Source organism: Mobula hypostoma, chromosome 9 (genome assembly GCF_963921235.1).
Source record: "Mobula hypostoma chromosome 9, sMobHyp1.1, whole genome shotgun sequence".
Lineage (NCBI taxonomy): Eukaryota > Metazoa > Chordata > Chondrichthyes > Myliobatiformes > Myliobatidae > Mobula > Mobula hypostoma.
The window spans coordinates 19,352,528-19,364,767 of record NC_086105.1 but is presented as its reverse complement, the minus strand read 5'-3'; positions in this window follow the sequence as shown (position 1 = coordinate 19,364,767).

Here is a 12,240-nt window from a genome sequence, read left to right as displayed (position 1 = left end):
GAACTTAGACTGACAAATAGTCAATGTGCAAATGAAGACAAACTGTGCAGATACAAAAAAATAATAAATAATAACTATTTAATACTGAGAAGATGAATTGCGGTGTCTTTGAAATTGAGTCCATACGCTATGGGATCAAAACAGTATTTTGGTGAGTGAAGTTACCTCTGTTGGATCAAGAACTTGGTGGTTAATGGGTAATAACTGATCCTAAACCTGGAACTGTGGGACCCAGACTCCTGCACCTCCTTCTCAATGGCAGTAGTGAGAAGAGAGCGTGGCCTGGATGGTGAGGACTCTTGATGATGGATTCTGGTTTCTTGTGGCAGCACCTTGTAGATGTTCTCAATGGTGGGGAGGGCTTTTCCTGTGATGGACTGGGCTGGCTGAGGTAGCCTTAAATGAATACTTCTCATCTGTAACCTCCATGGGGAAGACAATTTGTTTCACATCAGAACAGAGGAAGTTTGTCTTAGGGTTATATCCAAGGCTGCTGGGGGAAAGGTAATTTTCCCCAGAAATTTTCAACTCGCCTCTGGTCGCAGAAAGAGTAAAAAAAACAGTAAATGTGGTACCTTTATTTAAACAGGACAGTGGGGATAAACCAGGTAACCACAAGTTATTAAGCCTTACAGCAGTAAAGGAGAAATAACTGGAAAATATGTCAAGTGAAATTATTAATCTGCACCTACTGATGCAGGAATTAATCAAAGAAACTCATTGTGATCTTGTTCAGGGGAACTTCTCTCTAACTCATTTGTCTGAATTTTTTACAAGTTGGTACCAAAGTGTGTCAGTGAAGGGGGTATGGTTAGTGTAGCTGGCATGGATTCTAGTAAGGCCTTTCTCAAGGTCCCATGTTGGAAAGTGGCTTGATGATAGAAGGCAGGGGTGATGGCTGAAGGTTGCTTTCATGATTGGAAGCCACCTGACTGAAGGTGTGCTATAGGGATGGTTCAGGGACTATTGCTGCTCATTACATACGTTACTGATCTGGATGTGAGTATAGTTGGTGTGATGACCCCTAGACTGGTGGTGGTGTTGGCAGTGAGAAGGGTAGTCTTAGGTAACAGAATGAGATTGAGTTTGGCAGGGGAACGGTGGATGGAATTTAATCCTGAAGATTATAAAATGATGCCTTTTAGTCAGTCACTCAGCAGAAAAAAAAGCCCTGTGTTGACCATCATGTAGGTAACTACACTTACGCATTTACAAACAGTTGATTTGTAGCCTACTATCACATGGCTATTCAAGTTTTTACTTTAAAGCCACACCCTTTCATTTTGAACACCTTTGCCATGGGGGAAGACCATTTCTTATTATGTTCCTAGCTAAGCTTCATAATTTTTTGAACATCTATCAGATGTCACCTCAGCCTCCTCTGATCCAGAGAAAACAACCCCAGACTATTCAATCTCTACTCATAAGTGAAACATTTCATCCCAAGCAACATCTTGCAAATTCTTCTCTACACATTCTATAAGTGCAATATTACCCTTCCTGTAGAAGTATTCATAAGGTTTGAATATACACAATATACAATAATAAGACATCAGTAAGGACACACTAACAGAGGGACATTGAGGTACATGTCTACGGATCACTGAGTTCATTGGAACAGTTACATATGATGGATGAGAAGACATGGGAACCCCCTTCCCCACTCTGAACTTTGACCTTTTCTCAGCTACCTATCACTTCCCCCTGGGTCTTCCCCCACCCCTTCCCTTTCTCCCATAGTCCACACTGCTCTCCTATCCAAGCCCTTCTTCTCCAACCCTTGACCTTTCCTACTGACCTGGCTTCACCTATGACCTTCCAGCTATCCTCCTTCCCCTCACCGCCCCCACCTTTTTATTCTGGTGTCTTCCCCCTTTCCAGTCCTGATGAAGGGTCTTGGCCAGAAAAGTCAACTGCTTTTCCATTTCCATAGATGCTGTCTGACCTGCTGAGTTCCTCCAGTATTTGGTGTGTGATGATATGGGATACCTACCTTCATTAGCATTTTACATAGAACCTGGGGGCATTCTCCTTACATGGAATTTGAGAGTGGCATGTGTGGTAAACCATATATATATGTTGTAACTGGGTTACCTGTCTGGACATGCCCCTCTGCTGACTGCCCCTGTGGCTCCTCCCACAGACCCCTGAATAAAGGCGATTGTGCCACTGCTCCTCCCTCAGTCCGGGACAGATACTCAGCAGGGACGTTGGTCCATTTTGCTGTTACTAAAAGCCTTTCAGTATGTACTCTACTTCCAGTCTTTTGGAGTAATTGATAGTGCATCAGCATGGTAGCATAGCAAATGTTGTTACAGTGCCAGAGATCCCAGGTCAATACTACCACTGTCTGTAAGAAGTCTGTATGCTCTCCCCTTTACAGTGTGGGTTTCCCTTGGATACCCCGGTTTCCTCCCTCATTCCAAAGATCTACAGGATAGTAGGTTAATTTGGGCAGGCTTATTGGGCCGGAAGAACCTGTTACAGTGCTATATCTCTAAACTAAAACAGTTAAAAGGAAGGATATGATATGACTACATAAAACATTAGTTCGGCCAACACTGTCTGTTCTAGTCAGCTGATTAAAGGATGCGCCTGCGTTGGAGGGAATGCAGGGAATAGTCACCAGGACGTTGCTTGAAATGAAGAATTTCGGCTGTGAGGAAAGACCAGACTGGCTGTACGGAGTGGAGTGGAGAAAGGTGAGGATCTGAACAAAGTTTACAAAAAAATAAGGGGTAAAGGTTATTGAGAAACTTGTCCCCATATCTGAGGAGTCTATAATAAGATGGCATAGTTTTTAAATAAGAAGCAGGCGATTTAGAGAGAGTTGACATGGAAGGTGATTGAAATCTGGAATCTACTGACTGACAGGCAGGTGGGGGTATGTAGTCTGCAACGTTTAAAGATATGGCTACCTCAGTCACAGCGATATATTAGGCTACCGGCCAAGTGCTGTAAAATTGAATTACTACTGTATATATAGATAATTGATGTCTGGCATAGGCAGGATGAATCAAAAGGTCGATTTCCCTGCTGTATGATCCCAAGGCTCTCTGTCTGTGAACAGATTATGTTTTTGTAACATTCTACTCCTCTTTCTCCAAAACTGAAGTTTTCATTTGTATCTATCCTAACCTTCACACATTCTCAAATTCTGAATGATTTCTGTTAAGCAAAGTGTAAGTATGCCTGTCAGTCCTCGAAACAGTACATCTATCCCATATTGATCCCTAAAGCAGTTACAGCAAGTTAAAGTGGGAAAAAATTAGTATCCGAGGATTACTATCAAATACTGTAAAAGCAATCTTGTCATATTTTTATTTAAAAAAATATAATTTAACTCCCATCATTCCGTTTCTATCATTACTATGTGTCAGGTTTTATTATGGAATATTCCTTTCAATGTAACATATGACAAAATAGCAATTAATTTCCTGTGGAAAAGATAAAGGCTATGGCATATTTTAAATAAAAATCACAAGATTCATGATAAAATTGTTTATGACCAATTGTATATAAGATGTTATATTACAAATCAATTGAACATGTTAACGTCTAATTGATTGCCCTCCAAAATGGAAATTTTCTTTGGAGAAGCAGAAATATACACTTTGGTATATATAAGAAAGGATATATCCATCTTTCTCCAGCACATTTAATCAATATTTCACTGGTTTAAAATTGTCTTAATTTATTCTAATTTATGGATCTCTGCTTGTGGAGTAGATGAGCAATTATTTTGGTGTGCTGACTTTACTGAAAGGGGACATGCCTTTACTGGTTTCTGTACAGATCCTCTATCATTGACTTTTTGTTGCTCTTACTGAGGCTTGGAAATGGTGGCACATTCGGCCAGTTTCAGTGCGGTGAGGCGGAACTACGCCTGCTGAAAGTGAAGCAGGCTGATCCTATTAGAAATTCCTGGCTCAGCCAATTTTTTATAATGTTGGCTGAAGCAAGAATGGGAGCCTCACATAAAGCAGTGTTAGAATTAATCAGAGATTTTTAAAAAATCACACATTGCAGGAATTATGGATGGTGCAGAAATGAATAATGGTTTTGTACTGAATCAGTGGACAATTTGATGCAAGGGCTTCCTAGCAGGTGATTCTGTTGTGTGACCCAATGATTCTATGGTTTATAATTTTTTATTTATTTCAAGATACTGCCATGGAATAGGCCCTCCAGCACCTCGAACAATGCCGCCCAGCAACCCCTGATTTAACCCCAGCCTGATCATGGAACCATTTACAATGATCAATTAATATACTATCCGGTACATCTTTGGACTGTGGAGCACCCAAAGGAAACACACACATGCCACGTAACAACTCCTTACAGAGGATGCCGGCATTAAACTCCAAACTCCGACGCCCCGAGCTGTAATAGTGTTACACTAACCATTATGCTATCGTGGCACCTCAACACTTTCAAGGGCTGTTTACAATTCATGTTTTCAGTATTATTTTTATTTACATAGTTTGTCTTCTTTTGCACTTTGGCATCTCCTAGTCCTTGTCAGTTTATGTATATTTTTCTGAAAAATTCTCCTGGGTGGGTTGGCAAGTTTGCAGACGACACAAAGGTTGGTGGTGTTGTAGATAGTGTAGAGGATTGTCGAAGATTGCAGAGAGACATTGATAGGATGCAGAAGTGGGCTGAGAAGTGGCAGATGGAGTTCAACCCGGAGAAGTGTGAGGTGGTACACTTTGGAAGGACAAACTCCAAGGCAGAGTACAAAGTAAATGGCAGGATACTTGGTAGTGTGGAGGAGCAGAGGGATTTGGGGGTACATGTCCATAAATCCCTGAAAGTTGCCTCACAGGTAGATAGGGTAGTTAAGAAAGCTTATGGGGTGTTAGCTTTCATAAGTCGAGGGATAGAGTTTAAGAGTTGCGATGTAATGATGCAGCTCTGTTAAACTCTGGTTAGGCCACACTTGGAGCACTGTGTCCATTTCTGGTCGCCTCACTATAGGAAGGATGTGGAAGCATGGGAAAGGGTACAGAGGAGATTTACCAGAATGCTGCCTGGTTTAGAGAGTATGGATTATGATCAGAGATTAAGGGAGCTAGGGCTTTACTCTTTGGAGAGAAGGAGGATGAGAGGAGACATGATAGAGGTGTACAAGATAATAAGAGGAATAGATAGAGTTGATAGCCAGCACCTCTTCCCCAGGGCACCACTGCTCAATACAAGAGGACATGGCTTTAAGGTAAGGGGTGGGAAGTTCAAGGGGGATATTAGAGGAAGGTTTTTTACTCAGAGAGTGGTTGGTGCATGGAATGCACTGCCTGAGTCAGTGGTGGAGGCAGATACATTAGTGAAGTTTAAGAGACTACTAGACAGGTATATGGAGGAATTTAAGGTGGGGGCTTATATGGGAGGCAGGGTTTGAGGGTCGGCACAACATTGAGGGCCGAAGGGCCTGTACTGTGCTGTACTATTCTATATGTTCTATGTATTTCCTTTTTCCATGTAAAAGTCTGCAGGGTTGATGGGAGTAGGCAGTTTAAATAGTTTTGGCATGGAATAGATGGGCAGAAGGGCCTGGTTCTGTGTTGGACTTCTCTATGGCTTTATAACTCTAAGAAAATGAACCTCAATGTAAATTTCAAATTTTGAAATTTGACAGTATGATCAGGATGTAGTGGCAAGTTATGACACAGTAGGGTTTTGATTATGATAATAAATGGTTCGGTGGAATGAGTGGTGTCTTTGATGGCACATGCTTTCACACAATATTAATCTCTTCGTCCTTGAAAGTTTGAGTTTATATCTGCTAGTTAACAGCTGTTAGCACAGGTCAAGAACAAAGCCAGTGACCAGTCTCTGCTACTTGCCTGGGACAAACTTTCTTAGAAGTTTGCGAAGAATCAGCCTGACATCTAAAACTTTGACAAATGTCTATAGTTGTGTGGTGGAGAGTATATTGACTGATGATCCCACTGGTGATAGCACAGGACAGTTAACATCTTAGTCCATGCGTATTTTGTAACTCTTTTGTTCTGGACTACCAGGAATAGTCTGGCTGGCAACCGGGAATAGTCCGGTGACAGCGTGGAGAGACAGCGGACAGCCAGGAAAGACTGGCACCAGGGGTGTCAGGATTGGCAGTCCGGGCACCAGCTCAGAAGAGCGCCCACCCCCTGAAGCTTCTAGTTTACATGGAGAAACATACCCTCGGGGTCCTCCGAGAGGGAGGGAGGACCCAATCGGACGGATACAGTTAGTTACAGGGAACGACTATGACCAAGAGCTAGGATAAGAGGCTCTGAGTGTCCAGTGTGTTGGTGTGGGAGAGCGTTTTCCAGCATTAAAGGTTTACGAGTCCACCAAGCAGAGTTGAAGTGCTATTCCATCCCAGTGGATGAAGATGAGATTACTTCACCAAGCACAGGTGATGTGGTCTTTTCAACCACTGATTCACAAGCCACAGCGATTCGCTCTGGAGAGCGTCATCATATTCCAGGTCAGATGAGAGATAACCCATGTCAGGTTTCAGACCACAGTACCCAGGCAGATCCTTCGCATGATGGCGGTGGTGAAGAGGTAGAGAAGAAGAGGAAGGCCAAGTGGCCAGCAATGGCAGATGAGAAGGCTTGGCGTGTATTTGATGAGGATATCAGTATGATGTTGGAGAACACTCTCAGGGGAACATCAAAGAGAAAGTTGGAAGTGATGGGCAATATGATTTACGATGTTGGAAAGTACAGGTTTGGTTTGGTTGAGTTGAAGAAATCAAAGCCTACACGGCAACCAAGCAGGCGCCAGAAGGAGATTAGTGGGTTGAGGAGAGAGCTTAGATCACTGAGACAGAGGTGGAAGGTAGCAAGTGAGGGTGACAAGCCAGGGCTTGCTGATCTCCGAGAGCATTTTCGAATAAAGTTAGCTTCACTCCATCGTGCAGAGTCACAACGTAAAAAGAGAAACAAGAGAGAGAAGGCAAGAAAGTCGTTTTTTGAGAACCCTCACGAGTTCACAAATAAACTGTTTGAACAAAGTAAGAGCGGGCAGATTAACATCTCTCAACAAGAACTTGAGGATCACCTAGCAAGCACTTACTCTAATGAACAGCAGGAAGCTCCTTTGCTTGACATTTCAGGGCTTGTGAAGTCTACCAGGCCAGGAGTGAAGTTCGATCTGTCAGAACCCAAACTGGCAGAAGTCGAACGGTTCATCAGAAAGGCAAGGTCAGGCTCAGTGCCAGGACCTAATGGAGTGCCGTATAAGGCGTTCAAGAAGTGTGAAGAGCTGAGGAAATACTTGTGGAGACTGTAGAAGGTTGTTTGGAGACAAGGTGTTGTTCCTTTGTCATGGAGTGAGGCTGAAGGAGTATACATCCCGAAGGAAGAGAATTGTTCTACATTGGATCAGTTCCGACCAATTTCACTCCTGAATGTAGAGGGGAAGATTATGTTTGGCATTTTAGCAGAAAGAATATCTTCGTTTGTGATTGAAAATGGATTAGTAAATCCATCTGTGCAGAAGGCAGGAATACCAGGCTTCCCAGGATGCCTTCAACATTCTAGTATGATATGGCATACCATCCAGGAGTCAAAAAGGTTGAGAAGAAATCTGGCTGTAGTTTGGCTTGATCTTGCAAATGCGTATGGTTCTGTTCCCCATGTCCGGATTGAGTATGCGATGGAATTCCTATCAATTCCTGCTAAGGTGAAGAACTTTGTTATACAGGTATACAACGATTTCCGGTTGAGGTTTTCCACTCAGCAGTTTACAACTAGGTGGCAGAGCTTGGATGTTGGAATCCCAATGGGATGTCCGATTTCACCCATCCTTTTTGGGTTAGCCATGGAGGTCACTGTGAGGGCTGCAGAATCAGTGGGGCCAGGTGTCACACTTGATGGCGGAGGGGAGCTACCACCAATACGAACGTTCATGGACGATCTCATCCTTTTGAGTCCCAGCACGGAGGCAGTGGAAAGTGTACTATCTAGACTCGAGGAGCTAATGGATTGGGGAAGAATGTACTTCAAGACCAAGAAGTCAAGGAGCCTTGTTCTTAGGAGAGGAAAACTGGTTGACCTACAGTCCACCCTTTGTGGAGTGGAGATTCCATCCATTCAAGACCAACCAGTTAAGAGCCTCGGGCGATGGTACACAGAGGAGCTGAGAGACACCAAGAGGGTTCAAGAGACAGGAGAACAGATCAGCAGAGGTCTGATGTCTGTTGAAAAGTGTGGCTTGCCAGGCAAGTTGAAGTTGTGGTGCTTGCAGTACGGACTGATGCCACGGATAATGTGGCCACTAACTGTCTATGAAGTGGCAATGTCCCATGTTGAGGCAATGGAACGGAAGATCAACAAGTATGTGAAGAAGTGGCTTGGAGTACCGAGCAGCCTCACCAATGTTGCAATCCACAGTAGCCAGACAAAGCTTACCATCCCAGTGCAATCCCTTGTTGAGGAAGTCAAGGTAGCCAAGGTAAGATCATTCTTGATGCTTCGAGACTCAAAAGACCCTGTCATCAAGAACACCCAGCCAGATGTGAGATCAGGCAGGAAGTGGTCAGCCCATGTAGCAGCTGATGTGGCAGAGTCTAGATTGAAGCACAAGGAGATGGTTGGGGCTACCCAGCTAGGCCGCCAGGGACTTGAATGGACAACCCACAAGTGGTGGTCATCTTCTGCAGGTAAGAAGACCTGTGAGCTTGTAACACAAGAAATACGAGTAGTAGAAGAGGAGAAAAGGTTAACTAAAACAGCTGGCCTGGCCAAACAAGGGGCTTAGACCCAGTGGGAAAGTGTTGAACAACGACACCTATCTTGGAATGTTCTGTGGCAGATGGAACCGCTCCGCATTTCTTTTTTATGCAGAGCAGCGTACGATCTGCTCCCAACACCTGCCAATCTCAGCACCTGGTATGAAGATAAGACAGACAGGTGTGCTGCTTGTGGCGAGAAGGGAACACTTCAACATATCTTGAGAGCATGCAGAGTCAATCTTTCCAGCGGCATGTTCACTTGGAGACATAACAATGTTCTCAAAGTTGTGACAGAAGCGGTTGAGCAGAGAGTACTGCAGCACAACTTATCTCATGCCCCATGCTGCACAGAACATCGCATATCATTTGTGAAAGAAGGCTCCAAGTCAAGGGTGTACAGTGCAGGCTCACGATCAAGCATACTTTCTTCAGCCAATGACTGGTGTGTCAAGGCTGACCTGGACGGTAAAGGCAGTTTCCCGGAGCAAATAGCTTTCACAACATTGCGTCCAGATATAACTGTATGGTCTGACACCAGTAGAGAAGTGGTTATTGGTGAACTCACAGTCCCCTGGGAAGACAACATCGATGAAGCCCATGAGCGCAAGTTAACCAAGTATGCAGAATTAAGATCAGAGTGCAGAGACAGAGGGTGGAAGATCTCATGCTATCCATTCGAAGTAGGCTGCCGTGGGTTTATTGCGTTCACTCTCCAGAAGTAGCTGCGTGACCTTGGCTTCACCAGAAGAGAGATCAAGTCAACCAGCAGGGCTGTAGCTGAGGCAGCAGAGAAAGGATCAGCATGGGTGTGGACCAAGTATGTCCAGAGGGGCAGATAGTCAGACAGTGTATACATATCTTGCAAACCCTTCAGTAGTTGCATAGACACCTGAAGAGCAGACTATCTGTTGGATGGAAGTGACTGATAGAGGCAGATGCCAAGTTTTTAAGCTCACCAGTGGGAGGTGGTGCTTTAGCACTGCTGGCCCACCACCTCGAGGGAGTCTTGATCATAAGCGGGCCGAAACTCCTGAAGACAGGTAGCAGATCAACTGATGATCCCACTGGTGATAGCACAGGACAGTTAACATCTTAGTCCACGTGTATTTTGTAACTCTGACTGGTTGCATCATGGTCTGGTATGGAAACACCAACACCTTTGAATGGAAAAGCCTGCAAAATGTAGTGGATAATGCTCAGTCCATCACGGGTAAAGGCCTCCCCATCACAGCACATCCACACGGAGCATTGTCACAGGAAGGCAGCATCCATCATCAGGGACCTCCACCACCCAGACCAACCTGCTGCCAACAGGAAGAAGTTACAGGTACTTCAGAACCCACACCACCAAGTTCAGAAACAATTATTTCCCCTCAACTATCAGGCTATTGAACCAGAGGTATAACTTCACTCAACTTCACTCACCCCTTTACAGAAATGTTCCAACAACTTATGGACTCACTTTCAAGGACTTTTCATCTTATGTTCTCATATTTGTTTTTTTTCTTTTGTATTTGCACTGTTGTCTTTTGTACATTGGTTGGTTGTCCGTCCTGTTGCGTGCTCACTTTCAATGATTTTATAGTGTTTCTTGGAGTTACTGTGCATGCCCACAAGAAAACAAATCTCAGGATTGTATATGGTGTCATGCATATACTTTGATAAAAAATTTACTTTGAACTTTAACTTTTTTTTTTCTGGAATGCAAGCAGTGGTCAGTCTGTGGTCTAATTGTAGCATACATTAATACTACTACTACGTCGACTCAGGCCTAGGGGGCCACGTCGGGCATGATGATGGACTCTCCACTTCTCCCTCTCCCTCATCAGTGTGATCAGTTCATCTACATTAGCCGTGCTGCTGTCTTCTAGAAGCATGTTGACCATAGTCTTGGGAGGGCGCCCAGGGTTCATCCTCCCGTGCTTGGGCTCCCATATGATGACTAGGCTGGCAGGTAGCTCGGGATGGCGTAGACAGTGCCCTGCTAGTTGCAGTCTTCTCTCCTCAATTTCAGTGGTTGTTACAGAGCTCGACGTTCATCATGTGCTGTTGCCAACTCACGTCAAGAGTCATTCGGAGCATTTGTGTATAGCAACTATCCAGAGACTTTAGCATTGTCTTGGTGAGTGTCCACGTCTTGCATCCGTACGTGAGAATGGACTCTGTGACTGCAATGAAGATCCTCTTTTTAAGCCCTCTGATCAGGTTCAACTTCCATTAATGATATCTCTTAAAAATGCATTAAACACAACTGATCATCTTGTGTGTAAATGGCTCACTTCTAGATTTTTCATTCACATCCCCTGTATGTTTGGCAGGCTGAGTTCAACATTCTGCCATGCACAAGGCTAGTAAATACTGCTGTCCATGAACTTCAAAGCTGGTCTTAACTAGAGAGCTGAGATTTACTTAGTGAAAGGGCAAGACCTTACTTCAACAGAAACCCTGAAGAAATAAACTGAACAGCAGGAGAACAGGCTTGGACAACTACCACCTCCAACTCATAAGCACACTCTTTGTGGTGCAAGGGTTCCACAGTATTATGAGTTTAAATTGATCAAAGCGTTTATTCTATTGAGTTGAAACTGATATGTAAACAGGTGGTGACTTACCTACTCCTTGATACTACTATTCAACAATAAGTTCTGGAATCGGTTTCTAACACATCTCTTGAAGAAACATCTGCAGCTTTACAATGCATTTTGGAAAATTTTAATAACTTGATAATAAATTTTACTGGCATAGAGGTTCAACAGCGACCCAGGTTCAATTCCATTCGCTGCCTGTAAGGAGCTTGTACGCTCTCCCCATGACTGTGTGGATTTCCTCCAGGTGCTGTGGTTTCCTCCGTATTCCAAAGATGTACCGGTTGGAAGGTCATTGTAAATTGTCTTGTGGTTAGGATAGGATGAAATCGAGGGATTACCGAGTGACACAGCTCGTAGGGCCAGAATGGCAACTCCACACTGTATGCCAATAAATAGATAAAAATTAGAAATTTAAAGAAGTCCTTAAGAAGTGAACATATGCATCTACTCAAAACATATGATCACTTTGTGTAATAATTGTGAATGATAACTTCTAAAGCAATGCGAAGATAATTATAAAAAAGGGTTTTTGATAATGGTTGCTGAACTTGCTTCTACAATTTATTCCCCTATTCTGTTTGGTTAGTGTTCTTATGAAACAATTATTCATCTCTGCTTATTTATTTCAACATAACCTCTCTGTGTTTGTACTTTATGCCTCTATTGATGAAGCCCAGGATCCCATTGCTCTAATAACTGCTCTCTCATCATGTCCTATCAATTTCTAAGATTCATGTGTTTGTACACCTAGGTCTCCAAAGTCAGATGATCACCTGGTTTGGTTGTCTGCCAGTATGGACTCTCTCTCTTCCCAAGTACTAATTGAACTCATGTGCTTGTGAGATTGCAAAACGGATGAGCAGTCTAACCACTGATTTAAGGTTCTGGAACTTAGACTGAATATCCATTAACTTATATCACCCA